This window comes from Heterocephalus glaber, unplaced genomic scaffold, assembly GCF_053883595.1.
Source record: "Heterocephalus glaber isolate CG9 unplaced genomic scaffold, H.glaber_assembly_v1.0 deba00001481, whole genome shotgun sequence".
NCBI classification, from domain to species: Eukaryota; Metazoa; Chordata; class Mammalia; order Rodentia; family Bathyergidae; genus Heterocephalus; species Heterocephalus glaber.
This window is the reverse complement of record NW_028258317.1, coordinates 59,583,022-59,609,533: the sequence shown is the minus strand read 5'-3', so window position 1 is coordinate 59,609,533 and position 26,512 is coordinate 59,583,022. Positions and strand designations below refer to the sequence as shown.

The 26,512-nt window shown below is 38.8% G+C and overlaps 1 pseudogene across 1 annotated transcript; it reads right to left on the bottom strand.

Moving 5' to 3' along the window:
- Nucleotides 1–7,272: 7,272 nt before the first annotated feature.
- On the bottom strand, nucleotides 7,273–26,503 carry LOC147825978 (large ribosomal subunit protein eL43 pseudogene; annotated as a pseudogene). Its single transcript, XR_015440126.1, has one exon. The product of XR_015440126.1 is annotated as a large ribosomal subunit protein eL43 pseudogene (transcript).
- Nucleotides 26,504–26,512: the final 9 nt, after the last annotated feature.

The window sequence follows — 26,512 nt, the reverse complement described above, 5'->3', positions numbered from 1 at the left end:
CTGGATCATCACTTTGAGGGTGAGTTGCAGGTCAGTTTCCTGGGGTAAATTTCCTAAGTGAATAGACCCTTAAACTCCCAGGCCTTAAGCTTCATGAAAACTACTCATGTCTCCCACATAGAAATTGTACCAACATACACTCTCACCAACAACGTATAGACTGCCTATTTCCTCACATCCTCACCAACAGACCAAGGCACCAACTTTCTTTTGTGGAAGTGCTGAGAACTGAACCCAGGGCCTGCATATTGAGCTATATCCCCAACCCTTTTTAAATTTTTTAAGTTTTTATTTTGAGACGGTTCTCACTGCATTGTTAAATTGCCTAGACTGAGCTCAAACTTGCTATCCTTCTGCCTCGGCTCCCAGAGTGCTAGGATTACAGGCATGTGCCACTGTGCCCAGTAACTTTTGTTGTTGTTGTTTTTAGATGTGTTACAGTCCTGGGGATTGAACTCATGGGCCCACAAGTGCTAGGCAATGATCTATCACTGAGCTGTATCTCCTGCTCTTTTTGCCACTTGTATTAGGTTTAAATATAAAATCCTGAGTTTAAATTTTACATTTCTATCATGTGTAAGGTGCCACATCTTTCCAACAATGACACTAGAATATGTATTTGTCCATGATCTGAGTAAAATCAGCCCTTCAGTGGGCACTTGATCCTTATCTAAGTTCCCAGTTCTCTTTTTGTTTACACCAGTTTTTATTCTTGCTATTGAATCTTTCCTATGAGCACACACAAATGTTATTTCTCCCATCTTTAAAAATCCACTCTAGTCAGGTGCAGTAGATTGTACCTGTAGTCCCAGTTACTCGGGAAACTAAGGTGAGAGGATCTCTTGGTCCCAGGAGTTTGAAGCCAGCCTGGGCAATATAGTGAAACCTCATCTCACCAACAACAAAAAAACCAAACCTTTTTTTGAGCCCCTACTGTCTTAGCTACTGCCCTGTTTCTCCATTTTTTGTTTGTTTACTCACTTTTTCAGCAACACTTTTCTAGAGAGAGCCATGTGGTAAGTGTTTTAAGCATCATGAGTTCCGTGTTTTCTGTCACAACTACTTTGTCCCTCTGGGAAGTCAGCAGTCATAAACAACCCAGAGTGATGGGTGTCGGCATAGTTTGCAAAAAGTACTGATTTATACTTTCAGAGCACTGACCTTGTAGTCATCCTTGCTGTGATCAGTGAGAAAGGAGCTACAGTTGTCACCGTTTCTGAGTTGAGGTCTCCAGAACAGCACAGAAGGGCCAAGAGGGCATAAACCTCCTGTGAGTACAACAAAGAAAATTTCTGCAAGAATATGACTGATTTTGTCAAAAGAATGGTCCACATCTGTTATCTTCAAACTCTGTTAAACCCTCTCTAATCAGGTGCTTAGCCCAGTGCCTTTCTGGAATCTGCTTCTGTCAAATTCAGCTGCACATCCCAAAATCCAGTAGGCATTATCTGAACTTGGCCTATTTGGGGTCGCAGCACATTTCAGACAAATACTCTTGACCTTGAACCCCTTTCCTTGCCTGGGCTCTGAACTCTGATAGCTTTTTTCCTGTCACTCTTTGTAAGCCTGCTGATTCCTCCTCACTCCCAGGCCTCTTAACACCACAGAGACTCAACCCTCAATCCTCAGGTCTCTCTTTTGTACACTCCTTCATCTGTTAATCAGTTTTCTGTCACCGTGACAAAATATCTGACATAAATCAACTTACAGAAAGAAACATTTATTTTGGCTCCATGGTCAGTGAGCTCCATTTCTTGAGGCAGATGGCAAGGTGGAAACTTGGCGGAAGGATGTGGCAGAGGAAAACTGTTCACCTCATAGCAGCCAGGACGCAGAGAGAAAGAGAGGAAGAAAGCCAGAGAGGAAGGGGCAGAGACTCAATGTGGTCCCCAAGGTCCTGCTTCCATGATTCATTCTCGCCAACTGGGCCCCACCTCCTGTTTCCATCACCTTCTGGTAATGCTGTCAAAGAATGAACTCATCAATGCACTAATACATTTGAATAAAATGGAGCCCACATGACCCGATCACTTCCCCAAGAGCCTATTAGCTGGCAATCAAGCCTTTCCACGAATGAGTTTTAGGGACATTTCAGATCCAAACCATAAGCAATCACTCAGCCTCACACTGTTAAATACATCTAGATTTAACCATCTAGATGGCTCCTGTGTTCTGTCTCCAGTCTGGCCCCATTTTCTGAATTCCAGACTCCTCTTTCCAATTGCTCAGTTGGCATCTCTCTCTGGATGTTAAATAAGCGTCTTGAACAGCATGTTCAGTGCTCATCCCCTAATCTTCTCTGACCCTGAGTCAGCCAGTCACAATGCCAAGGGCTCAGGCCAAAATTTTTCAGTCACCCTTTCTTGCCTCTCACACAGCACATACTCAATTCAACAGCAAGTGCTTTGGGCTCTGTTTTCAAGCCACATCCAGGTTATGATCCCTCCCTATTCATGCCACTGCTGTCACCTAAGCACGAGCTGCCACCTTCTCCCTCATGCAGTCTTGTCCTTCCTCTCCTGCCCCTGTAGAGCCCATCGTCTACCCAGCAACAACAGTGATCATTTTAAAAGGTGGCTGGAGCATGTCAGTCCAGGACTGGTTTCCCAGTGAAGAGTAAATGCCGAAGGTGTCATGTTCTCTACAAATCTAGCCCCCACCACCTCCCTGCCCTTAGTCTTCTCAATTCTCTTCCTCCTCCTCACTTCCTGACCCACAGGCCTCCTTGGTCCTGCTGGAACACAGGCCTCCTCTCATTGCTGGAGTTTCCCCAGTCCAGACTGGGTTCCAATATGACTTTGCCCTGACCACTCTATTTAAAATGGAGCCCCTCCTCCACCCAATCCTTTTATCCCTATCCATTGTTTTATTCCACCACAGTAGTACTTACACTATCTAAAAAAAGTGCAATAATACTGTGTTTTAATTAATATTTTTTAGAAAGCTGCACCTTCCATAAATACAAGGGTGTTTTGTTTTGCTTTTTTCAGTGCTGTAAATCAAACCCAGCAACATGCCCCATGAGAGCATGTTGGTAGAGCAAACACTCTACCACTGAGCTACAGTTTCCCAGCCCTAGAGCTAGGTTTTCTGAAAAAAACTATTTTATTTTTGTTATATCCCCAACATCTATAAAAGTATTTGGTTCAAATAGAAGCTCAATAATATTTGATGAATTGAGTTAATGAATATACTTATATGGCCCTTTGTGATTTAAGATCTGTTTTCACATCTCTTTTATGTCCTCTAATGATGGCGTAAAGGCATTGTATTAGTTTCCTTTTGCTTCTGTAACAAATTACCAGAATAGTCACAATTTTAAAGGCCACAAATTGAGTATCTTACCATGCAGTGGGTCACAAATCTGAAATGGCCTCACTGGCCTGAAGCCAAGCGTCAGCAGGGCTGTGTTCCTCTCTGGAGGCTCTGGGGGAAAACTGGTATCTTGTCTTTCCAGCTTCTCCAGGGGGTCCCCTTTCTGTGTCTTGGGACTCGCTTCCTTCAGCTTCTGCACCAGCCCTCATCAGTCAAGTCCTCCCATCAAATCATTCTGACCTCTGCCTTTATCACTACCTCTCCTGAGACAGAGATGTATCTTAAATGTTACCCTTCGTGGATTTCTTTTTGTTTTGTTTTGTTTTCTTTTATTTTATTGGTACATTTTAGGTATACGATGTGATGACATTCATCATCAGGAACTTGTACTTTTACATGATGTATCTTGGTTCTTATTTTTTCCCTAATCCCCTGCCCTCCCTTCAACCCTTCCACCCCTCCCTATTTACAAAGGGTTCGTTTTCATTTTTTCCTTTTCTCATATTTATTCGTGGATTTCAATGGAACAAGGTTACACCTTTTTCATATTGATTCTGACCGCATGTGTGCATTTCCCATAGCTCTGAGTTAGATTTTATTTTTAAAACCCAAGCTATATTATTAATTTTTTCAAAAAGCACAATTGCTTTTATTTCTTCAGTTTCAGGCTTTAAAATATAAAAACTGAACCGAGAAATTAATACATAAGGGGCGGTAGCTCAGTGGTAGGGGGTAAACTTAGCATGTTGAATGAGGCACTAGGTTAAATCCCCAGGACCCAACAACAAAGATGATTCCATTTAAATTTAAATTCCCTGCATTACAGAAACTCTTTTGTGACCCCAGGAAACCTCAAAGAATCACACTGCATTTACCACATCATAGACCTTAATGGGGGGGAGAGACTGGCCCCCTCCTTAACGGTTCATCTTTAGCCTTCCTTATATGAGTCACATTGTCTCTGTGTCTCTAGTTTCCCATCTGTGAAATAGTTTGCTGGAAATATAACTCATTAGTGATGTGAAGTATTTAGAGCAAAACTTTTATAATCTCCAGAATAGAGAGGGATTTTGTATGCTATCTAATTTGGTGGCTTGCAAATTTTCTACACACTGAAATTACTTAGGGAGGTTTTGGGGGGTTTGTTTGTCTGTTAGTTTCAGTGCTGGGGATTGCACCCAGGACTTTGTACATGCTAGGCAGGCAAGTGCTCTACCACTGAGCAACATCTTCAGCCCAGTTTTAAGATCTTTCAGTTTAAGAGCAGGTCTCTCTAGATTGTCCCAGTTAGCCTTGAACTTGGGATCCTCCTGCCTCAGCACCCCAGACTGCTGATATTACTGGTGCATGCCACCATGTCTGGCTCTTAGGAAGCTTTTAAAAACACCTGATGATGGGCCGGGGATCTAGCTCAGTGGTTTCGCCACCTGCCTCGCAAGCAGAAGGACCCGAGTTTGATCCCCGGTACCAAAACAAAAAAAAAAGAGAGAGTAACAACACCTGATACTTAGCTACTACTCCAGGGTTTCTGATTTATTTGATGTGGCATATGGCCTTGGATGGGGCATTTAAGAAAGCTTCCTAATGATTCAGTGTCTGAGACTGGTAGCTCTACACCAGCCTCTTATGGATGTGCTGCTTCAGGGATGGAGCCCTTAAGTAACACCATATACATGCAGCCTGCATTTGCCCCCTGGGCTTTGCTCCCAGGGGCTACCAGAAGGGGGCAGAGGAGCAGGGACAAGAACCACATCACACTGGGAGATTTAGGCAGCATGGAACTCCAAGCTAAGAGGAACCCTGGAATCTGAGCTGATGAAGTGGAGACATGATATCACAGGACTCAGTGTAAATTGGGAAAAGATGTCACCCTCATTGACCAGCTGGTGGAGCTTCAGAACGGGAATCTTTGTTCACAAGACAGTCTTCAGACTCAATACAATTCCTTCAATTTCTTTGAAGATGATATTAATTAGTAGTTGGGCTACAGACTTCTGAAACTGAGGTGGGGATTAAACTTAAGTGCTCTTAGAAGTAAAGGTTAAAGAACCAATGTGAAACCAGGAGCAGGAAGGGAGAGACCAAGCCAAGAATTGAAACATGAGAGATGAGATATCTCAGTGGTTGCTTTTTGTTTATTTTAGGTGAAATGATGGTTCCATGCTACACAACCTCTCTCTTCCAGATAGCTTCTAAAATCTTAAGTAAATTGTATATTCCTCACTAATGCATTAATACAAGTGCAAGGAGGGTATTCTGCACAAAGAATGCAAATACATAAAACAATGAAAATATGAGTCACAATATGAAGAATGGGTACACAGCCTTTACCAAAAAAAATGGTTTACTCCAATATCCACTAAGAAATTGCAGACTAGTATTTAAAGACTACTAGCTGAAAGGAATCAGGTATCAGCCTGCTAGGCACACACCTGTATCAGTTCTGCATTGGGCAGAAAAATAAGAGAGAAGTTACAGAGATATCAGAAGGCTCACAGCCTTGGTACACAGGCTATGGCCTGCATCAGTTATCAAGAGGGCAGATTAAAATGCAGAGGACTAACCGCACCCCTGGTTTCTGATTTAGTAGGTGAGGCTGGTTTCTAACAGGTTTCCAAGGGATGATGATGCTGGCAGTCTGGGGATCACCTTTGAGAGTCACTGACTCACTGTGCTCTCATGGAAATGATTTTATGGTCAATGTTTACCATGGGCTGTTCTCTGAAATGTTAACAGCTTTTAGAAGAAGAAAAGAGTGCTATGGTTAAGCGAGTTAGGAAAATACTGAATTACAAGGTGTTAAAAAACCTGGCATGGTGGTCCAAAGATATAATCCCAGAACTCAGGAAGCTGAAGCAGAGGGCCATGCGTTCAAGATCAGCCTGGACTACATAGTGAGACCTTGTCTTAAAAAATAACACAAAATGAAAGGGGGTGGTTTCAAGAGGATTCTTTTGAAAAATTAAAATAATTTACTATCTATACATATACAGCTTACTGTTCACACTTACCTTTTTAACCCAGGAAATTCTTACTCAGAAAGATGAAATGACAAATAATCTTGAGGCTTGTTCCACAAACTTCTTGAAAATCCATTAGACCAAACACTTGACTATTCAGTTTACCCTTATTAAATATCATTTTAACAGGAATATTAATAACATCAAAAAATTGCTTAGTCTTTGAGACTTCTTGGAAACCCTCATTGTACTAGGCCCACAAATTGTAAACTATCATGCCACACACTTTCCTAATTCTAACCTACTAGAGATCACACAGTTCAGAGTTCTCTCCTCCATGGACCAGCAAGAAGGTGGGGCTCCTTACTCACCACCCGAAAGCATGAGAATCCTTTGGCATTTCTGGCTGGGCCTGTCTGCTGGCTGAATATGGACCAAATTCCTGAATATGACACTGACCAATGGCTACAGAAACTCCCTCTGGCTCAACTAGTCCCTGAAATCACAGGTGTTGTAAATGATAATCAGAGTTTTACCTTATGTTCCAGTTTACAAAGTTATTTCACAGGCATTAGCTCAGTAGTACTTCACAACAACTGAGAGAGAGGAGTATTACTGAAGGATGGAAAACCAAGGGCTTACAGGCAGAAACACTAGCAAGTGTTGTTTCAAATCCATCCATCATTTTACTGTCTAGTACTGTGCATGTAAAGTAACACTAAATTGGATATTACACTTTTTAAAATTCAGGTGTCCAAATGTTTAAAATTAATTTTATACGTACATTGTAGATATACATAACATTCATCATATGGAATGGTACCTGTACATAATTTATCTTGATTCTTTTTACCATTTCCTGCTTCCTCCCTTCAACTTCTCTTCCCTTCCTTATTTACAGAAGCTTACTTTCCATTTTTTCCTTCTATTCTCATTTTTCCTTTTCCCTTCCTTCCTTTCCCTCTCCCCCTTCCTAGTTCCCTTTCCCATTTGAACCTTTTCTTCCTATTTCACAATATCTTCTATACATTTTGGTCCTTATTTACACTTTGAGTTTCTCACACCTAGTAAACTATGTGATATTTGAGCATATGTGTCTGATTTATTTCACTTGAGTATGGTCTCAAGGTGCATCCATTTACCTAGAAATGTCTCAAGTTTATTCTTCTTTATGGCAGAGTAGTGCTCCATTCATTGGTTGATGGCTATTTGGGCTGTTTCCAAGATTTACCTATTACAAACTGTGTTGCTATAAACATGGGTATGCATATATCACTATGGTATGATGCTTTTAATTCTTTGGGGAAGATACCAAATAGGGAAATAGCTGGGTCAAATAAAATATCTAGTTTTAATTTTTGGAGGAATCTCCATACTGATTTCCACAGTGGTTGCACCAGTCTACACTCCCTCCACAGTGGAGAAGGGTTTCTTTTCCACTATAGCCCTGCCAGCATTTATTATTGGTTGGTTTCTTGCTAGTAGCCATTGTTTTAATTTTCATCTCTCAAAAGACCAGTGATGTTGAACATTTTTTCATATATTTATTTGCTGTTTCTACTTCTTCATCTGAAAAGTGTCTATTCATTTAACATGTCCATTTTTTGACTGGAACTTTAAATTTGGGAGGGTCTGTTTTATTTAGTTCTTTACGTATTCTAGATATTAGTCCTTTGTCTGAGGAACAACTGGTAAAATTTTTTTTCCCATTGTGTGAGTTGGCTCTTCTTTCTATTGGTGGTTTCATTTGCTATGCAAAAGCTTTTCAATAAGATGAGGTCCCAGTTGTTGATTCTCTGTGATATTTTCTGTGCAATTGGGGTTTTGTTCATAAAGTCTTTCCCTATACCTATGTCTTTAAGAGTTATACCTATTCTATCTTCCAGAAGATTTAGTGTTTCTGTTTTAATATTTAGATTTTTGATCCATTTTGATTTTAGTTTAGTGCATGATCAGAGATATGGGTCTAGTTTTAGTCTTTGGCATGTGGAAAGCCAGTTTTCCCAGCTCCATTTATTAAAGAGGTTATATTTCTTCCAGTGAAAGTATGTGGCTTCTTTGGCAAAGATAAGGTGGCTGAGTGTGTTTGGAGTTGTTTGTGCATATTCTAGTCTGTTCCATTGATTTTCAGGTCTGTTTTTTTGACAGTACTGGGCTGTTTTTATCACTGTATCTTTGTAGTATAATTTCCAGTCCGGGATTATGATGCTTCCTGCCTTACCTTTGTTGCCCAGAATTGCTTTTGCTATTCTAGGTCTCTTTTGGTTCCAAATGGATTTTAGGATTGTTGTCTCTAATTCTGTGAGGTATGTATTGGCATTTTGATTGGGTTGCATGAAATCTGTATAACAATTTTGAGAGTATGGCCATTTTCACTATATTGGTTCTTCTTACTCAAGAACAAGGGATATCTTTCCATTTTCCATATCCTCTTTGATAGTCTTTTTTAGTGGAAATACATTTTACTTTGTTAGACTGATTCATAAGTATTTCATTTTGGGGAGTGCTATGGTGAAATGTATGGTTTCCTTAATTTCTCTTCATGAGTTTGTTATTTGTGTACAGAAATGCTATTAATTTTGAATGTTGACTTTCTACCCAGCTACTGAATGTGGTTATTAAATCTAGAAGTTCTTTTATGGAGTTAGGATTTTTCTATTACAGTGTCGTGTCATCAACAAATAATGATAATTTAACTTCTTCCTTTTGTATCTTTATTTCTTTTGGTTTTTTTGTTAATTGCTCTGGATAATGTTGCTAGAACTAAAGTGAATAAGAGTAATGGTAGTAGACATCCTTGACTTGTTCCTGATTTTAGAATGAAACCTTTCAGTTTCATTTAGTATGTGTTGGCTATTGGGTTATCATAAGTGGCTTTTATAAAATTGAGATAAAGACCATCTATTGCAATTTTCTGTAGAGTTTTTTATCGTGAGTATTGGACTTGGTCAAATGCTTTTTCTGCATCTATTTAGATGATTATGTGGTTTTTGTCCTTGGTTTTATTAATATGATTCATTTATTGATTTGCATATGTTGAACCATCCTTGCATACCTGAGATGAATCCTACTTGGTCATGGTGTATAATCTTCTTGATGATTTGTTGTGCTTTGTTTGCCAGTATCTTATTGAGGATTTTTACATCTGTTTCATTAGGAGATTGGCCTGTAGTTCTCTTTTTTGGTTGGATCCCTCTCTGGTTTTGGTGTTAGAGAAATGGTTGCTTCCAGGAATGAGTTTGAGAATACTGCTTCCCTTTCAATTTCATTAAACAGTTTGAGGAGTAGCAGCATTAGATCTTCTCTAAATTTCTTGTAGAATTTAGCAGTGAATCTGTCAAAATATGGGCTTTTCTTTGTTGGTAGGTTCTTAGTTACATCTTCAATTTCACTGACTGATATTTAGCTATTTAGAATCTTTATTTCTTCTTGATTTGGCTTTGGTATCTAGGAATCTGTCCATTTCTTCTGTGTTTTCCATCCTATTAGAATACAGGTTTACAAAGTAGACGTTAATGATTTTCTGGATTTCTGCAGGATTCACTGTGATTTTACCCTTTTCATTCATTCCTAATTTCATGGATTTGAGTCTCTTCTTTCCTTTATTTGATACAGTTGGCTAAGGGTTTGTCAATTTTATTTAATCTTTCAAAATACCAGCTGTTTGATTCATTAATTCTTTGTATTGTTTTCTTAGTCTCAGTTGCATTAACTTGTGCTCTAATCTTCATAATTTCTTCCGTATGAGGTTTGGGCTTGACTTGCTCTTCTTTTTCTAGAAGCTTGAGGTTCAACATTAGGTTATTTATTTGAGTTTGTTCTGTTTATCTGATGTGGGAATTTACTGCTATAAATTTCCCTTGTAGGACTGCTTTCCTTGTGTCCCATAAGTTCTGGTATGTTGTATTGGCATTATCATTCAATTGTAGTAACTATCTGATTTCTTCTTTAATTTAATCTGTGACCCACTGGTTGTACAGGAGGATATTTAATTTCCGTGTGTTTATGAAGTTTTTGTGGTTTCTTTTGCCATTGATTTCCAATTTCAGTGCACTATGGTCTGATGATATGCATGGGATAACTTCAATTCCTTTGCATATACTTAAGCATGTTCTACGAGCCAGTATGTGATCTAGTTTGCAGAACATCCTTTGTGCAACTGAGAAGAATGTGTATTCTGATGTTGTGAGGTGAAACACTGCAGACATCTACTAAATCCATTTGTTCAAAAATTTGGTTCAGCTCTGATATTTCTTTGTTGATATTTTTGTCTTGTTGATCTGTCCCTTTGCAACAGTGGGGTGTTGAGGTCCCTCACTACAATTGTATTAGTGTTTGTCTGATTTTTCATGTCCATTAGTGTCTTCTATATAGTTGGGAGTGCTAGTATTTGGTGCATGTGTTTATTATTGTTATCTCTTCCTTTTGGATTGTTCCCTGAAATGTATGTAGTGACTTTCTTTGTCTCTTCTGACCAGTCTTGGCTTGCAATCAACTTCCTCTGCAAATAAAATAAGTTCCCCTGCTTTTTTTCTGGGTTCCTATCACATGGAATATTGTTTTCTATCCTTTGACTTTCAGTCTATGAATTTTTTGGGGGGGTTGTTAAATGTTTCTTGTGTGAAGCATATTCTTGGGTCTTGTTTCTTGATCCATTCTGCCAATTTGTTTATTTTTATTGGTGAATTGAGACCATTAACACTGATGCTTATAACTGATAGGTATTGACTTATCCTTGTCATTATACTATTTTCTTGTTTTTCATTCCCTTTCTTTCCCTTGTATTTAATTGCTTACCTTGCCTGGTGAATTCATTGTATTGAGATTTTTTAAATTGTTATCTTCATTTTCTCTCTAGAATATCCTTCAGAACATTATGGAATGCTGGTTTGTTGGTCATGAATTTCTTCAGGTGTTCTTTGTCCTGGAAGAATCTGATTTCTCCAGCAATTTTGTAAGACAATTTTGCAGGATACAACAATCTGGATTGGAGGTTGTTTTTTTTTAGGGCTTGAAATACTTCACTCCATGTTCTCCTTGTATTGAGAAGTCTGCTGTAATTCTAAGGTGTGTTCTTTTATAGGTGATTTGTTTCTTTTCTTTGGCAGCTTTTATTAATTCTGTTCCTGTGTTGAATTACTGGAATCTTGACTAATATATGCCTTAATGCAGCTTTTTTCTGGTCGTGGTTATTTGGAGTTCCATATGCTATACTTATATGTATGTCAAGTTCTTTTTCCATGCTTGAAAAGTTTTATTACTTTTGTGAACAAGTTTTTCATGTCCTTTGTGCTATCTTCTGATTTTTCATTGATTCCAATTCATCTTATATTCTTCTTTGCATCATCTAGCAGCTGGTGGGTTGATTTTTCATGGTCCCTTGCTATTTCTAAGAAACGTTTCATTTCATGATCACCAACTGCAACCCTGATATTCTATCTTCACATTGGTCAATTATGTTGCATATACTTTCAATAGAATTTTTAATTTCCTGAATATGTTTGCATCTGTTTTTTGTAATCCAGTTCTTCCCTATGTTGAGCATTCATTGTTTCCATGTCTTTCCTAAATTCTATTTTTTAAAATCTGAATCTACTCTACATTCACTAGCCATTTCATTCTTTATGGTGATAATCTTTTTGTCTGTGTAATTACTTCTGTTGTTTTTGTCAAGAAATTATCTATGTTTTGTTATTTCCACTACTATCATTTCACAAATTTTGGCTGGGTAGATTTTGATTTCTTCCACTTCAATGCCCCCTGAATATGCCCTAGGTGAGTCGGAGGTATTGTGTTGCATCTTGCTACTGTATTTTCTCATTTTCTGTTTATATTTTCTGCACTGAGGGTTGTAAATTGCTTATGGTAGGTAGCTTTATTAGTATTGAGACCTTTTAAGGAAATGACTACTTCCAGAGATGTCTTGTAGGTGTTGCATAGTTGACTTTTGGCCTTTGAGTCTGTCCCAGGATCTTGCCTCTTCTGTTTATTAGGAATGAAAGGTCACAGTTTGTTTGGCCTAGCACTCAGTTCTTTGGTACTAGACTATGGTACTGTTTATGAGCCCCAGACAATCTAGGTATTGGCATGCAAAGCAACTATGTCACTTTGGCTAAAGTAGTACAATCAGTAACAGCAATAGCATCAAACACAAACTGGAAAATGACAAACTGTGACAAATAATAATTTGCCACCTTTAGCCCTAGGTAAAGATTCATAGTTACATAACAAAATCTAAGACAAATCAGAAAATTATATACAGTAAATATCCATACAATACAGTGTTTTACTCTATGGGGAGAAACTTTTAAAAGGACAAGAGGAAAAAAGTGAGAAATCAAAGAAGAGAAAGAAAAGAAGAAAAAGATCAGAAGTAAGGATGAAACACACAGGAAGATTATCCAAGCCTCAGAAAACTGATGAAGAAGACAGAAGGAAAGAAAAAAGGAAAAAACAAAAACAAGAACAAGAAAAAACAAAAATAATAAAAATAGTTTTCACACTCACACACAAAAAAATAAGCAGTCAAACAAACAACAACAAAAAAGTCCAAGAACAAAGAAAACAAAAAAGAAAGTAAAGACCTCTCTTTGTGATTTCAAGCCTATGGTTATCTTCTGGGGTCTACAGTTTTGTGGCAGTGTCCAATTCAAGGCGTGACTCTGCTTTCACTGGTAACATGAGGCAGTCTGAGCATGGATTGGTGGTGGATGACTCCAGCAAACTGGATTAGGTTGGAGGGCCAGCTCTGAGATTTTCAATTCCACAGAACTTTAGGTTGAACCTGGCCTCTGACCTGGAGGTGGGGCCTGAGTTGTTTAGTTTATAACACTTTGGGTGTCTCTTGCCAGCCTAACCACAGCTCCCTGACCATGGCTGTCTCCTGTCATTGTCTGTCACCCAGTCACTGTGGGAGTTTAACCCTGTGAGCCCTGAGATGGAACCAACCTGTGGCTGCTCTGAGTCATAGGTTGTTGGCCCCTCCCTAAAATGATGTCTGACTAGGCACACTCTCCAGGGAATATAGCAGATGCTTGGAGTGTAGTCACTCACCACCTCCTGTGCATGGCATCCACTGCTCCATTCCACTGGTGCATTTCTTCTTAAAGGCCTCTGGAGTTGCCTGCTTTCACTGTTGTCTCTGTAGATTTTATCTTCTTTTCTCTTGCCACAAGCCAGGAGCTGGGGAGAAAGTGCATTTTCTCCCTTCCTTTTCCTGCATCATGGTCTGTCTCTTCAATTTCTCTGGAGGCTCCAATTTTCCTTTCAGATCTTCCTGGGCCCCAGGGATCCACCTCCCTCCTTTTCTTCCAAGTTGTTATTTTCCAGTGTCTGGATTCCAATTCTTGAGGACACTGATTTGTTGCTGCTCACTGCCATCTTCCCAGAAGTCCTCCTGTAACTTATTATACCTATAGTTTGTCACTTGTGAGCACAACATATTTTTTCACATTTAAGTGTTTAACCCAGATGGAATTCATGTGGTATCTATTTTGATGTATGAAATTAACTTTTTCATAAATATGGAACCAGTTGTCTAAGCTTAGTGGCCTATATTTTGAGTAAGTAGTATTAAAAGATTAAAATATGTATTGTCTTCTATGAGCCATTTGGTGATTTTTTTCATGTGAAATGGTTCAATGTTCTTTTTCATTGAAAGTTTCAGAAAAAATACATTTCATTGTTGATTTTAGTTATGCGTTGACTAATTTCATTTTTACTGTTTTCTGAGATGGGGGTAAATCAATCATCTTTACCTTAACACCAGTGTACAACTTTTGACCTTTTCATTTTGAATCAGACACACACAAAAGTTTTAGTGACATTATCTTTATAGAAAGGCTTTCACAAATCTGATTTAAGGGGTTTTTTTAGGTGAAAAGAAAGAATTTATTTATTATGTCTTTTGGACTACTCCTAAATCTAGCTTTACCTGAAAAATACCAATCCTCCTTGGCCGCTGTGCTAATTATCCATTTATTTTCTCTAAGCTTCAAATTCATTAATACCTACTCTGTGCAGTTGAGCTGGATTCTACAAATGTTTCTCTTGCTGGTTGGAGGTGGTGGGCACTGAAGAGACACTGCAAGAGAAAGAAACTTTCCCCTCCTTTCACCTCCACCTTAGTCAGACTCCTGCTGCACTCTCTGCTTCTGAAGAGCCAAGGTCCTCAATACCAGGTTCTAACTTTTGAAAGATACAAGGACGTTAAAAGTATTGAAATAATGGATACTTTTCAAAACTTTGAGCAAGATATTATAGCCTGATGTTTGGCTTTCAATGATGATGGATATTTATTAAAATAGGAAAGAAAAGCAAACTTTTCCATTTTACCCCATCCTCAGTGGCTCCTTAGAAATCACTGCAGCTCAGAACATGTTTACACTAAAAGAAAGTGGAAAAAAAAACAAAAACCTTACATAGTCAACTACTCAACTGCCACCACTTTTAATTTAAAAGCAAATCATTCTTTATAATCTCTACTACCTGTCTATGATTGCAAGGTAAAAAGGAAAATGTCAACAAATAGTTCCAATGTGTTAAACTGCACTGTGAACCAATTCTGTGGGTTCAAGGAAAAGCAAGTGTTTGATCTACTAACAAATTGTTTCTGATTGCACAAAGAAATAAAGAATAAATTGTACCTCAATAAAGTTCCCATTCTACATTGGATGTTTTAATGATAGCATCACATGATTTACTATTGACTTTCCTGAACTTTCTCATAGCTTATTTACTTACTGCTGAATCTCCATCTCAAGGAGGCTTGATAATGTTCAGTATCATTATCTATTCCTTTCTTACTGCAGATGTGTTAGGATCATGCTATTTTTCTATACAAGTGATTATTTTCTTCATTAAAATCTTTCTAATATTGGTAACTGCAATGATCTCCAAGGAGAAAAATATGGTGACCAGAAGAAAGATGGCAGTAATGGAGGGTGGTGATGATGAAGGTGGTAGAGGTGGTATCAGCTTATTTTTCATTCCATATCCTTTGTACCTATATACCTTGTGGATGTATCATATATTCAGATTAGTTTTTAAATAGTTTAATGTATTTTAATAGCAAACTTACAGAAAGAGCAGAAAAGATAGGTAACATTAAAAATGTGTTCTGTCCTACAGAACTCACAGGAGTACAGTAAATGGCTGCAATCTGTAATTATAATGTTACAAACACCATCTAGTGGCCACTGATAAAGAGATTTGGGAGGGGTTCTTACTTTTTCAGTATTGGGGTTCAAAGTGCAGGGCCTTGGGCATGCTAAATCTGCATCTGGGTCTTCAATGGGCAAGGGAGCCTGGTGAGGAGTCCCCAGTAGTGATGCAGGGTGGGAAGTGACCATTGGTCCTGGGGTGGGGGACCAGGGCAGATGTGAGAGCGACAAGGACCCAGGATGATTGCTCAAATCTCTAGCTGAAGAACCAAAGGCTCCCCAGTAGTTTCAGGACCTACACCTTCCTTGGGATTACTTCAGATTGCTTCTCTATTCTTGTTCCCAAATTTTCCTATAGTTCTCTTCTTTGCATGCAACTAGCCCTTACTGTGCGCTGCTGGAATCCAGGGGAATCACAAAGTCTCCATATGTGGAAACGATTTGTTCCTCTCTGCTTTGGGTAGCCTGTCACATTTTTTTAAAATGAGAAAGAAATCTGAATTTTTTTGTAGTATAGATTCTCTTCTCCTCCATCATATTTTTCTTTAGTGAAACATATATTCAAAGGAAGCACCCCAAAGCATTAATTTTCCAACTGAGTACCATCTGTTTATCATACTTCTGATTGAGGGAGGAGGCAGAGTGTGATGGTTATGCCTGACCAAAGAACCAAATCCAAGCTCCTGGAGCGGTAAGCAGGCCAATCTATCTGAATACAGAATTTTCCTGTGCTCAACATGGTGGCTGATGGAGGCAAACTAATTCCTAACTTTACTTTTCCCTTTGCATTTCTACTGTTACCTGTCAGTGGAAAAAAGAAAAGACGTGCTCATGTGCCACCTTGTGGATGAACAAGGAATGGAATTCTTTTGGGGGTGCATGCGTGCGTGCGTGTGTGTGTGGTGTTGGTGAGAATTTAACATTGTATTTTTATGCTTTCTCCTCTATCTCCCAAGCAATAATTGCTGGATGCAAACAAAACAAAAAAAAGGCAAAACAAAAAACCTCACAAGGAACAATGGGTAATCAAATATTTGGGGAGCATAAATAAAAATTTATTAGTATCACCCCACCCTTGATTTTTAATGTACCCTATTAAAGCACCACAATAAGTAAACAAATAATTATTTTTTAAAAAACATTATTTTTCAGGTCGGCTGTTGGTATCCAGGCCTGGCCTGACATGAGGATCCAATCTTCGGGAGATATTATTAATGTCTCAAGTGGGTGGAAGGCGGTGAAATCTGGTTTACATTCCACACAGGTATAAAATATATCTATTAGTTCTACTGCCAACCCTCCATTTCCATGTGTGAGAGTTTTCTTTTTTTTTGGTACCAGAGATCAAACTCAGGACCTTGTGATCACAAGGCAGGCACGGCGCCACTGAGCTAAATCCCCAGCCCTGTGAAGAGTATTTATTAAACAATCAGCTAACAAACATTTCACTGTAGGTTACCATGGGACGGGAAGATTCAGGAGACCAGGAATGAATTCACTGTCACTGAAGGTTGATCCTACGTTTATTGTCAAAGGGCTAGAGGGCTCTTCATTATTTTATAGGCTCTCCATGTTGTTTTGGGTTTAGCAGGTTCCAGGCTCTCAATCTGTTTCCTTTTTGGCAAAATAATAGTGTCAGAAAAGGTCAATAACTTTCAATAAGGTTTCAAAAATATTCAATCTGAATTTCCTTAAAATGTATTTTATGAATTTGGTTTTCACAATATTTCCTGAATATACTGAAGGCCTCTAGAATGGCTAAAATCCAAAACACCGCTAACATCAAATACTTATGATGTGTAGAAACAGGTGTTTTCCTTAATTGCTACTGGTAGGGGAAAATGTTATAGTCACTTGAAAGACAGTTTGGCAGTTGTTTATAAAACTAAGCATATCTGTACTATAAGAGGCAGTAACTGTGCTCATTGGTATTTACTCAAATGAATTGGGAACTTATGTCCACACAAATAACTGCACACAGATGTTCACAGTATCTTTATTCAGAATTGCCAAGCCTGTATGGTGGCATGCATCCATGGTCCTGGCCATGTGGGAGGTTAAGGCAGGAGGATCAGTTGAGCCCATGAGTTCAAGGCCAGCCTGGGTAACACAGTGAGTCTGTCTACAGAAACAAAGAACTGCCAAACTTGGAAGCAATCAATATATCATTTAGTTAAGTGAATGGATAAACAAACTGTGATATATACATATGATGCAATATTATTTCATGCTAAAAAGAAATAAGCTATCAAGCAATGAAAGGACATGCATATTGCTAAATGAAAGAAGCCAGTCTTCACAGGCTATATACTGCCTAAGTTTAATTACATGACATTCTGGAAAAGGCAAAACAATGGAGCCAGTAAAAAGTTCAGTAGGTGCTAGGGTTTGAGGAGGTGGAGGGTGAGGGTGGATGAAAAGAGGCGCACAGGGCATTTTTTAGGCAGTGAAAATATGTATGATACCATATGATGGGCACATGACAACATGTCAGAGTCAAAACCTGTACAACTGTATAGCAGTTGCTAATAGGTGTATAATATCTCATATCAATTTATATTTCCTTGATGACATATAGTGGTGAGTATCTTTTCATATGCTTACTTGCTGTCTTTGTATCTTTTCTGGTAAGATTTCTACTCAGATCATTTGCCAAATTTTTAAATTGAGATGCTTTTTGTTGAGTTAAAAAAGTTATTTAAAGTCATTGCAAATTATTTAAAGGTCCTCTTTTCCTTCACAGGTTCCTGTTTCTACTTTATTTTCACCTGTGTTCTTTCTTCTACAGAAATAACTCAAACCAATCTCTTTCCCCACTAGCAGAGGAAAGGATGGATGCTGCTGATGCAGTTCAGAGTGGGGAATGAAAGTATATTTTGTGATACTTCCTTGGCTAAAACCACTAAGCTTGACAGACTCACACACACTCTATCTTTAAACTCTAGATTTTTAAAAACATAAATTAACTCATTTATTATAAGGTAGGGATGTCTCAAATAGTAAAGCTTCTACTGGCCTTTTAGTTCCTCCAGTCTTCTGATAGCCAACTTGACTGTATCTGCAGAAGTGTAGTAGGTCCACTGTTTTCAAGCAGGAACCACAGCACCAGATCCCCACAGCCCATCTCTTCATCTTGGCCTTGCTACAGAAGAAGCAGGTATACTTGGGGTGCTAGATGATTTCAATTTTCTTCACCATTTTTCGGAGGGAGGCCCCATAGCAGGTCCCATATTTACTGACAATGCCAACGTTCTTGGTGTGTTGGGCCATACTGGCACAACCTAACCCTAAGCACAGAGAGATAAACTCTAGATTTGAATATAGTATATTTCTTGAGTCAAATGAATGGAACAAATGATAAGTTGTATTATGCACATAACTGTCTGAATGTTTGCAAGCAATTTCTTTCCCTTTGAAGTGAGATGGGAGGGTCCTGATTTGACTAATAGATAAAGCACTTGGAGGGAGTTCTTAGAACCCCGGGAAAGCAATTTTATTCTGAAGTCAGACTGGAGCCACTGAAGACCATTGAGAAGCAGTGGGGAAGGATTGGAATTTTCCTGATTATGTCCTATACTGAATTACACCTCAATTCTGCATAGGAATTGACATGTCAATGGCAGCTTTAAAAAACTGGAGGCCGGATGGAGGAGGCTTCCCAGTAGGTGTGCCACAGCTGTCACCACAGAGGAGCCTTCTGGGTCAAGACGCCACAGCTCCCAGCCCAGAGGAAGCTTCTGGGTAGGCATGCCGTGGCTTCCAGCGTGGAGGAGGCTTCAAGGTAGGCGTGCTGCAGCTCCCAGCACAGAGGAGATAAGCCACACAGGGGCCAACAGCACCCCTCCCTCCCAGCAAAATGAGAAGACACATAAACAAGCCTCAGAACGGGACTTCCGGATCACCTACAGCAACCGAAAGGGAAACGAGATGGAACACTCTGATACTCAACCCACTGGACTCCCTGAACTAGCAACGAAAGAGTACCTGGAAAAAATGAATTCAGAAATAATTTCTCAGATAACAGCAGAGATTGTGTCCATAGTTCAAGACATGATTAATAACTCTAGGGAGGACACAGATAAAAAAATAGAGGAGCTGAGGAACATGATAGAATCCCAACATAGGAAACAAATGGAGTCCATAAAACAGATGCAAACAGATTGCCAGGAGATTAAAAATTCCACTGAAAGTCTATGCAGCAGAATGAGCCAATGTGAAGACAGAATTTCAGATATAGAAGGTAAGATTGCAATTAGTGACTAGGAAAAGAAAAATTGCTTTAAAATTGTAAGGGACCACAAGAAATAAATCCAGCAGCTGCTAGATGATGCAAAGAAGAATAACATAACACTGATTGGAGTCAATGAAGAAACAGGAGAGAGTGCAGATGACATAAAAAAAACTCTTCACAGAAGTGATGGCAGAAAACTTCCCAAGGAGGGGAAAAGAACTTGACATACAGATAAGCAAAGTATATAGGACTCCAACTAGCCTTGATAAAAAAAAAATCTACACATAGGCATGTAATTGTTAAGATTGCAGAAACCCAACAGAAGAACAAAGTTCTACAAGCAGTTAGAGAAAAGAAACAAATCACATACAGAGCAAAGTCCACCAGAATCACAGCAAACTTCTCAACCAAAACCTCAAGGCAAGAAGAGCTTGGAGTGATATATTTCAAGCCCTAAAGGAAAACAACCTCCAATCCAGACTTGATGTAGCCTGAAAAACTATCTTTCAAAACTGATGGAGAAATAAGATACTTTCATGAGAAAGAGCACCTTAGGAACTTCATGAATACCAAACCAGCACTCCAAAAAATTTTAGACAAAATCCTAGGAAAAGACAATGAGGATCACAACCCCAGGAAGCCCAGGAGAATGAATCCACTGGCACAACAAGAAATTAAAACCAAAGGGGGAGAATTAAACAAAAACAGAAAGTCATCACAATGATAACTCAATACTTATCAGTTATAACCATCAATGTTAATGGTCCCAACTCACCAACCAAAAGAAATAGGCTGGAAGAATGGGTCAAGAAGCAAGACCCAACAATATGCTGCATACAAAAAACACACTTAATTCAAAAAGAAACTCATAGACTGAAAGTTAAAGGGTAGAAAACAATACTCCATGTGACGGGAATCCGAAAAAAAACTAGGCATAGCTATTGTCTTTGCAGACCAAGTGGATTTCAAACCCACACTGATTAAGTGAGACAAAGAAGGACACTATATCCTTGTAAAAGGAACAATCCAACAGGAAGAGATGACAATCATAAATATCTATGCACCAAAAACTAGTGCACCCAACTATATAAAAGAAATACTAATGGACATGAAAAACCATATGAGCACTAATAGCAATGGGGGACATCAATACCTTATTGTCACATATAGATAGATCAACTAGACAAAAAACAAGCAATGAAATACTAGAACTCAATGAAATTCTTGAACAAATGAACTTAACAGATGTTTACAGAGTGTTCCACCCAAAAAATCAGAATACACATTATTTTCAGCTGCACATGGGTTGTTCTCCAAAATAGACCACGTACTTGCTCATAGAACATATTAGGTAAGTGCAAAGGAATTGAAGTTATCCCCTGTATATTATCAGACCACAGTGCAATGAAATTGAAGATCAATAGCAAAGGAAACCACAAAAAATTCATAAAATCATGGAAATTGAACAACACACTTCTGAATAACCAATGGGTCACAGAGGAAATTAAAGAAGAAATCAGACAGTTCCTTCAATTAAATGACAATGACAATACAACATATCAGAATCTATAGGACACAATGAAAGCAGTCTTACGAGGGAAATTCATAGCAGTGAATACTCATATTAGCAAAACAGAATGAGCCCAATTAAACAACCTGATGCTGAACCTCAAGCTTCTAGACAAAGAAGAGCAGGAGAAACCCAAAGCCCATAGAAAGGAGGAAATTATAAAGATCAGGGCAGAAATCAGTGCAATGGAGACTAAGAGAATGATACAAAAAGAGCAGTGAAACCAAGAGTTGGTTCTTCAAAAGAATAAACAAAATCGACAAACCCCTAGCCAACCTTATCAGAAAAAGGAAAGAAAAGGCCCAAATACTTGCAATTAGGAATGAAAAGGGTGAAATTACAACAGACCCAACAGAAATCCAGAGGATTGACAATACCTACTTTGAGAACTTATATGCCAATAAGATGGACAACACAGAAGAAATGGACAGATTCCTAGACGTGTATGAATTGCCAAAGCTGAATGAAGAAGACCTAAAAATTGTAAATGACCCAATATCAATCAAAGAAATTGAAAATGTAATTAAAAACTTACCAACTAAGAAAAGCCCAGGTCCTGATGGCTTCACCACTGAATTTTACAAGACATTTGGAGAGGAACTACTGCCACTACTGTTTAAACTCTTCAACAAAATTGAAAGGGAAGCAATACTCCCAAATTCATTCCTGGAAGCAAGCATCACCTTCATCCCCAAAGCAGAGAAAGACCCAACCGAAAAAGAGAACTATAGGCCAATCTCACTAATGAACATAGATGCAAAAATCCTTAATAAGATACTGGCAAATAGAATGCAGAAGATCATCAAGAAGATCATACACCGTGACCAAGTGGGATTCATCCCAGGGATGCCGGGATGGTTCAACATACACAAATCAATCAATGTAATACACTACATCAATAGAGCCAAGGACAAAAACCATATGATCATCTCAACAGATGCAGAAAAGGCATTTGACAAAATCCAACATGCATTTATGATAAAAACCCTGCAAAAAAATTGGAATAGATGGTCTCTACCTCAAACTGATAGAAGCCATCTATGAAAACCCAACAGCCAATATCCTACTAAATGGTCAAAAACTGAAATCCTTCACACTAAAATCAGGAACAAGACAAGGATGTCCACTATTACCACTCCTGTTCAATATAGCTTTGGAAACATTAGCCACGGCAATTAGACAAGAGAAAGAAATAAAAGGAACAAAGATAGGAAAAGAAATCAAATTGTCATTATTTGCAGATGACATGATACTCTATATAGAAGACCCCAAGAACTCCACCAAAAGTCTTCTAAACTTAATAACCAAATTCAGTAGAGTAGCTGGATACAAGGTCAACACACAAAAATCAATAGCTTTCCTCTACATGAACAACAGACTCACTGAGACAGAACAGAAATAGAGCAAACAATTCCTTTTACAATAGCATCCAAAAAACTGAAATACCTAGGAATCAACCTAACAGAAGAAATCAAAGACCTCTTCTCTGAAAACTATAGCACTCTGAAAAGAGAGATTGAAGAGGGTATCAGAAAATGGAAAGACTTCCCTTGCTCCTGGGTAAGAAGGATCAACGTAGTGAAAATGGCCATATTTCCAAAACTGCTATATAGATGCAGTGCAATCCCAATTGAAATCCCAGCAGCATACTTCATGGACCTTGAGAAAACAATCAAAAAACTCATTTGGAACAAGAAGAGACCCAGAATAGCAAAAGCAATTCTAAGTAACAGAGACATGGCAGGGGGTATTACAATCCCCAACTTGAAACTATACTACAAAGCTACTGTGATAAAAACAGTATGGTACTGGCAAAGAAACAGACCTGAGGACCAGTAGAACAGATTAGAAGATGCTCAAACAACTCCAGACATATTTAGCCACCTCATCTTTGACAAAGGAGCCAAACACCCTCCCTGGAGGAAAACAGCTTCTTTAATAAATGGTGGTGGAGAAACTGGGTTTCAACTTGCCAAAGACTAAAACTAGACCTATATCTCTCACCATGCACTAAACTAAAATCGAAATAGATTAAAGATCTAAATATTAAAACAGAAATGCTGAACCAGATGGAACAGAGGTTAGGTAGAACTCCTGAAGACATTGGTATAGGAAAAGACCTTACAAACAAAACTTCAGTTGCTCGTGAACTAGCACAAACAATCAACAAGTGGGATCTCTTCTTACTGAAAAGCTTCTGCACAGCAAGAGAAACCACCAGCAGTGTGAAGAGACAACCCACAATGTGGGAAACAATTTTCACCAGCGGTCCCTCAGACAAAGGTCTACTATCTTGAATCTATAAAGAACTTTAAAAATCAGACCTCCCAAATTGAAAGACCCAATCCAAAAATGGGCATCTGAAATGAACAGACATATCTCATACACAGAAGTAGAAATAGCAAATAAACATATGAAAAAATGTTCAACATCACTGGTCATTCGAGAGATGAAAATGAAAACAACGCTGAGATTCCACCTTGCTCCAGAAAGAATGGCTGCTATCATGAAATCAACCAATAACAAATGCTGGCGGGGCTGTGGGGAAAGAGGAACCCTGCTCCACTGCTGGTGGGAGTGCAGACTGGTGCAACCACTGTGGAAATCAGTATGGAGATATCTCAAAGAACTAGGACTTTAAGTCCCATTTGACTTAGCTATTCCCCTGCTGTGTATCTTCCCCAAAGAATTAAAAGAATCATACCACAGTGATATATGTGCACCCATGTTCATAGCAGCACAATTTGTATTAGCTAAAACTTGGAAGCTGCCCAAATCCCCATCAACTGGAGACTGGATAAAGAAAATGTGTTTTTTTTATAAAATGGAGTACTACTCAGCCAACAAAAACGAGAAATTAGAGACATTTATTGCTAAATGGATCCACATTGAGTCAATACTCTTAAGTGAAATAAATAGGACACACATGTGTAAGTACCGAATAGTTTCTCTGGTGTGAGAAACTGAAAGTGTAAATAAGGACTAAAAGTTATAACAGATAATGTGAAATAGGAAGAAAAGGGGCAAAGGAGAAGGGGAAGCGGGAGGGGTAGGGTAAAGAAAAGAAGGGAATGGCATTAATATAAGAAAATGAAAAAAAGGAAACAAAACCATTGTAAATAAGGAGGGATGGAGTGGTTGAAGGGAGGGCAGGGGAAGGAGGGAAATATAAGAACCAAGAGGTGCATGTAAAGGTGCAGATTTCCAATGATGAATGTCATTATATTGTATACCTAAAATGTACCAATAAAAGGATATACAAAAATAAATAAATAAATAAAAAACTGGAGGCCAACTGTTCCATCTTAAAAATTCTCCAAGTCTCTCTCCCTATCTTTCCTTTTTCTCTCCCTCTCTTTCTCTTTTATGGTTGTGGTAGGGGGATTGATCCCCCAGCCTTTGCACTAAGCTACATTTCCAGACCTGTTTTTACTTATTTTGATACAGGGTCTCACTAAGTCTCTAAATTGCCCAGGCTGGGGCTCAAACTTTTGATCCTCTTTGGATTCCAGTCCTTCTTTCCTTCTTTAGGCTTAATGATTTCCTCAAGCTGATATGAGAATTACATGAGATAATGTAAAAAGTACTTAGCAGTATCTCATTTGATTCTTAGATTATCTCTTCTCATTTATTTTCCATGACTCATTTAATTATTTTACTTCATTTAATTTTCATACTTCCTTGGAATCTGGGCCTGGTGGAAGAACACAGAGGATAATTTATCCGGCGTTCACCTCCAAGTTTTCATTTGGTGTACCACTGATGATGAAGTTAAAGATAGATTACTCTGGCATAGTGACTATTTTGAATTAAAGGCATTGGCAAAACAGCAGGTACAAAAGAATCATTCTGACCTCTTTTCTGTTTCTTAAAAACAGGAGATAAAATTCCCACCCACGTGAGATATCCACCATGTACTAGAAGGAAAGCAGCTTTCTACACTGACTTTGTTAAAATAACTCTTTTAAACTTCCTCACATAATTTAGTTTTTCACATTCTACTATACTTTGTCCAATTTAGTATCAAGTAACTAATCTTAACTGCTTCATTGAATCTTTATTTCTCTCTGAAGGCTCCTGTCATTTAAAACTTGTATTAAAATACATTTGTATCCTTTTGTCCTATTGACCTGTCTTATGTCAATGAATTCTCAGGCCCAGTATGAGAGGAGGTAGTAAAATTTTCCCTCACTCTTCCATGATGACAATGCTTATAACAATAACAATGAAAATTTATTAAACTCAATATCAGCTGGGCAATTTAAGTGGTTTTCATACACTCATTCAACTCCCAGAATACTATTAATATCTCCATTTTATTGATAAGGGCACCGAGATTCAGGCAAAGTACTTTGCCCGAGGTCCCCCAAATAGTCAATGAAATAAGGCCTGTGTGCAAACGCTGTTTTATCTAGTAGCTCTAGAGCCTGAGCTCTTAACTATACTACATGCCTTTTCTGTGAGGTCTGCTCTCTCCACAGCTTTCTAAGCGTTTGTGAAGACTTCTTTTGGACTGTTTACAGTGCATCAGACTTACCAGGAGTCCTTTCCACTAGACTGAAGTTCTGCAAGCCCGGACTCTGACTCAGTCACCTTAACTCCCCTAGCTGGGCACACCCTGAACTCTTTAATTTGTTCTCTCCACAAATATTTACAAAGCGTTTGCTATGGCGAGGTGTTATACTAGTGTTAAGGAAATAAAAACTGCCAACAAAATCTGCTTCATACCAATGTAGAGAACCAGATCTGGACATAATTTTTTTTAAATGTACAGACAAAAAGATAATTAATTTTTTTTTCGTGAGAGGATGCCTCGTTACACCCTTGCTGTATAGCTTGCTATACATGTGCGTCTGACCCTTAAGCTACTTCGAGAGAGGTTACAAATCCAAGGGTCGGAAGCCTTTACTTCCTAAGCAGACAAGCCTGCTGCTGGGCTTCCTACCCTCTCCAGGAGGCGCCCTGACAAGGGAGGTGGTGGGTGGGCAGTGCCCCCGTTCTCAAAGACAACTGAGGGGCAGTCTCTCAACCCTCGCCGTCTCCGGTTACACGGTCGACCCAGGCCGCGGTCGGAGCGATCTTCGGGTTGTAGTCGCCGTGCTAAGTGGGAGGGAAGGAGGGGAAAGAGTGACCAAGGAGCAAGCGAATGAACGGCGCGACGACCTACGTGTACGACCGGCCTAGCGGTTGCCAAGGAGCTGAAGAACGTCCCGCTTCCGCGTCAGGATTAGAATGAAAAGAAGGAAAAGAAACACGAGACTGTTCGGGAAGAGTG